General features: G+C 42.7%; 1 pseudogene; it reads right to left on the bottom strand.

Moving 5' to 3' along the window:
* Nucleotides 1-4,218: 4,218 nt before the first annotated feature.
* Nucleotides 4,219-4,363, bottom strand: LOC115032545 (U2 spliceosomal RNA; annotated as a pseudogene).
* Between the last annotated feature and the right edge of the window lie 685 nt (nt 4,364-5,048).

Genomic DNA, 5,048 nt, shown 5'->3' with positions numbered 1-5,048 from the left:
AGAATGTACCTATTGGTTGTCCAGCATCAAATGGTTAGCCCTGAAAATATACATATAAATAATATTATACAGACTCAACAGATTATACGTAGGTATATATATATATATATATATATATATACACACATTGATATATGCATGAAATAATAATTAGTGGAAAGAAAGGGCACAAATTTGAAGGAGAGCATCAAGGGGGTTTAGGGGTACAACGGGAAGATAGAAATTGTTATTAGAGCCAGACGTGGTGGCACACGCCTTTAATCCCAGCACTAGGGAGGCAGAGGCAGGCAGATTTCTGAGTTCAAGGCCAGCCTGGTCTACAAAGTGAGTTCCAGGACAGCCAGGGCTATAGAGAAACCCTGTCTCGAAAAACAAAACAAAACAAAACAAAACACAACAACAAAAAAGAAATTGTTATTAGATATTAATCTGTAGTGGTTTGAAGAGGTCTGGTCCCCATAGACTCATGTGTTTGAATATGCTTGACCCAGGGAGTAGCACTATTAGGAGGAGTAGCTTTGTTGGAGGAAGTGTGTCACTGTAGGGGTGGGCTTTGAGACTCTCCTCCTAGTTACCTGGAAGATAGCCTTTTCCTGGTTGCCTTTGGAACACGATGTAGAACTCTCAGCTCCTCCTGCACCATGTCTACCTGCATGCTACCATGCTTCTCACCAAGATGATAATGGACTGAACATCTGAACCTATAAGCCAGCCCCAATTAAATGTCCTTTATAGGAGTTGCCTTGGTCATGGTGTCTCTTCACAGCAATGAAAATCCTAACTTAGACATAATCTTACAAGTTTTTTAAAAAAGAAAACAAAAACAAAATACTCAACCAGCCAGGTCTCGGAGAACACACTTTTAGCCCTGGCACTGTGAAGTAGGGAGTTGAGGAGAAGTGTAATTTTAACTTTTTTCAAAACCTTATTTTTAATGATGGTTCTTAAATGCTTTAAGCTCCTCTTTAGCCCACCACCCACCAGAGGTAGTGGGAAAGAAAGGACACAGGGAAAGTGGACCTATTTAGAAAGGGTCTTTGGAGCAACTCTGTCTGTGTTGTCTAGAAATTGGCAGTTCAGTTCACAGGTTAGCAGTGGCAGCTCAGTCCACTTGCAAACACTTCACAGATGCACCAGCAGTCCAGTGTGGAAGAGTCAGGATAGCAAACACGAATAAGCAGTGGTGGCACTACCTAGCAGAGACAACCAGGCCTCAGCCTCAGCTCGAGTCAGCAGTAGGGACCCGGAGAACCAGGAGAAGTTCTCTGCTGTGCCTCTCTCTGTGAAACTCAGTGAAGACTTGAGACCCACAAGCATTGCACAGCTAGCTTTATAAACAAGCCTAGCTCAGCTCCCGGCACTGTCTGTTGAGTCCCATTTATATCCTCCAAACATCATGTGTACTCCACAGGTCTTACCTCAGCAAGTGCATCTGTCTCAGCTGACATCACTCTGCCAATAAGCTGGAGTCCGTGGAAGCAGCAAGAAGCTGCAGCACACCACCAGAAGGTTTTTGGTGCCTTTCTTTCTATCGGGTCCCAACAATTGCAGCTCAACTATGCAATGTAAGGCAGAGTAATACATGTGTGTTGTTAGTGAAGCATCCTTCATCACATGTCCTTTCACATGCTTGCTTTAGCAGAGCATCCTTTTACTTCTGCTTCAGGAAATGTTCCTTCACAAGTCTGCCTTAGCCCTTTATGCATGTCCACTTCAGGACACTCCTTCATGTGCTTGACCCAGCAAAACACCATCCAACACAACTGACTTTCCAAAGAAGCGTTCAGTTTCCACTTTAGAGGATGGCTGAAGCAGGCAGATCTCTGAGTTTGGGGCCAGACTGGTCCTCATAGGGAGGTCCAGTTCAGCCAAGGCTACATAGTGAGACTCTTGTCTCAAACAGCAGCAACAAGTCTCTGCACACAAGTGTGTATATTCTAATGTCTTCTCTTAAAATTCTCTTTCCTAGAACCTAACCTCCTATCCAGTCTTCATCATTAACACATCCTTCCTTTCTATTTCACTTAAAAATTAAATCAAAGGCAACTTCTGCTATCTCCTACCATAGTTCTACTCATTGGCCAATGCATGTGTTCTCATTGACTCTGGTGTGCCTGTTAAGTGTTCACAAACCTTAAAAGACCACCAAGGAGCTGGCTCCAATGCAATCACCATAGGGTCTTTATTCAAGCTCCAGCTTGGACCACACTGCATCTCTGACACAGCAGGACAGGATGGTGAAGCCCCCAGCTCCTAGCTGGACAAGGTTTTATAGGAAATGGCAAGCAATCAAGGGGGTTTGTAGACTGGCACACATTTGATGGTGAGGTATTATGGAATTTTGTTGCCTTTTAAAATACTTGGTTGGTGCTAGGAGCCAAATCATAAACTTAAGTTCTACTTTCCTCCTGATTGGTGGCTGTTAGGAAATGAAGTGCCAGGGGCAGACTTGTAACCTGGAGGCACAGGTTTGTTGAAGAATAACCTGGAAAGTGTTGCTAGACACAGGTTTGTTGAGGGGGTAACCTGGAAACTGGTGCCAGACTCGGTTTGTTGGGGAGTAACCGGGAGACTGGTGCTAGAGAGTTCAACCCTAGGTCAGGTTCTCTAAGATGGAGTCTGAAGCCAAGATCTAGTTGAGATGACAAAATCTTTTAAGTTCAGACTCCATTTTAGAGAACCTGCTCTAAGTTTGAACTCAGGTAAACTAAGAGGTTGGTACCTAACATTAGTTTCCAAGTTGCCCCCCAACAAAATCCAAGCCTATCTCCAGTCTCTGCTAATCCCCAACAAGACTCGAATTTCCAGGTTACACCCTCAACAAGACCAGTGTCTCCAGGTTATGCCCCTAACAAACCTATACCCTCAGGTTACAAACCCACCCCCCTGCCTAGTGACCACCAATGGAGAGGGGAGCAGAAATTAAGTTTACAATATGACTCCCAGCACCAGACAATTATGTTAGAGGCCACAGTAACTTTCCAGTGAGATGCTTGCACACGTACTCCCTGCTTGCTGCTTACTATAAAGCCTTGCCCCATAGACATTTGGGATTCCTCCACCACCAAAACCATCCCTCATGATGTTGGTGCATTGCAGGGTGGGAGTGGGGAGACCACTAACATTTCCCTGGCACTACATGGTCTCTCAACTCCATTTCCCTTCTCTTTCTGGACAGGGCCTCACTCTGTAGCCCAGGCTAGCCTTGAAATCAGCAAGCTTCAGCCTCCCATGTGCAGGATTACAGGTGTGACCCACTGCACTGCTTTCCCTTTGCCCTTGAACTCAGTCCTGTGGTGTCCCTCCCCAGGAGCTCCCCAGAGCTGCTCGTGTCTGATCACCTCTACTTTTGTGGCACTGGCTCTGGAGGTCAGTCCTCTTTTCCTTGTCCTGACCCAGCATTTGATGTTTCTGTTTCCCCTTGAAGCATGTTTCACTTGGATCTTTAAGATGCCATATTGCCCTCATATTTTTCCTACTTCACTGGCTGCTTCCTGCACCCCCATTCTCCTCCCACCCCTCCTTTCTGTCTCTGTCTCTGTCTCTCTTCCTTCCTCTGCCTCTCGAGGTTCTTCTTTGCATCTGTGACACTGGGTGACTAGGAACTCAGCCTTGGAGCTTTACCCTCTATACTCAGCCTATCGTCTCCTGTGAACGGATCATCATCAGTTAACTACTAATTTATCTCTATCCAGTATCTTTCATCTTATCAATATCTGTCCTCTTATCCTTTCTACGTGGTTATCGAAGAGATTTTTCAAATTATATGCTCAGAGTTGATCTTCTGGCCTCTACTCTGTCTTCTTCATCTCAGGCAGTAGTGAGACATCGTTTTAGTTGCTCTGGTCTTAGATCTTTTTATTGTTTAACACTTTCTCCCTGTGATTGAACAGAATTTGATTTTGGGAGCTTTGGGAGGCTCCTTGGGGATATTTCTTGATGGCACTTTCAGGGTTTCCTTAACATCTCTTGTAGATCTGCTTTCATTACCCCAGTGCCAGCCTTTGCTACACCTTCTGTTCTTACTCCAGAAGGCTCAGGCCTTCTTTTTGGATTATTTATAGAAAAAAAAAAAACATTGTTTCTATGAATGACTTGCCTAAATCCCTTTTCAAATGACCTTGCTTATCACAATTAAAACATCTGCCATTTTTTCCTTTTTAATACTTTTAGAGATTACTTATCAGATTTTCATATTAAACATGAGATTCAATATCAGCTGTATCTTTAATCCATTACTCTATTGGAGCTAACTTTTAAAGGTCTAATCATCCTTCTACATTCTGAATTAGCATTTTCAAAAGCCAAAGATTCAATCAGTATTTTTCTACACTTGATCTTAGCCAAAAGGCCAAGAAGCAATCAAGCAGTATTTTTCTGACTTCTGAATCTGATACTATTCTATTTACAACTAAAGTCACTCTTTGCAAAGAATCAGTGAAGGCTCCTTTTGGACCTTGTCTAATTTTAGTAAATGACTCAAACTTCTTTTCTGATTCTTCAAACTTGTCCCAAGCATTTAAAGCGGCTAAATGCCAGTGTGCTAAGGTGTGATCATCAAATTCAAGTTTCCTTTATAATTCAGTATATTGACTTTCACATAGAAATCTTGGGAAATATTAATGCTTCTATCACTTTTTCATTGTTCTATGGTTCTAGCTTTTTCTTTCCACCAGGATCACCATTGTTTCCAACATCATCAAATCTTCCCAGTTTGGGGGGGGGGGCGGATAATTGTGAGTTGCCCATGAATTTAATATTTGTTTCATATAGGATGAATGCACACCATGGGAAATGACTGATTTCTTAAATATCAAATCAAATATGTCTATAGGATTTCATTTAATCTCATTATAACCTTGGGGTCATTTGTTGTCTGATGGTATGTCTTGTATCGTAACTGGATAAACTAAGGCTGGTTTTCTAACAACCTTGGGCCACTCCCTTTCAGCTTCATTATGCAGTAGCATGGTAGGCTTTTGTCTAGATTCTTCTGTCTGTATCTGATTATTTTTCTCTGGTCTTTTTAAGGCTTGTTTAAATTCCTC

Source organism: Mus caroli, unplaced genomic scaffold, assembly GCF_978045245.1.
Source record: "Mus caroli unplaced genomic scaffold, Mus_caroli_1 scaffold_1, whole genome shotgun sequence".
Classification (NCBI taxonomy): Eukaryota; Metazoa; Chordata; class Mammalia; order Rodentia; family Muridae; genus Mus; species Mus caroli.
The sequence above is the reverse complement of the archived record's forward strand: the minus strand, read 5'-3'. Positions and strand labels throughout refer to the sequence as shown.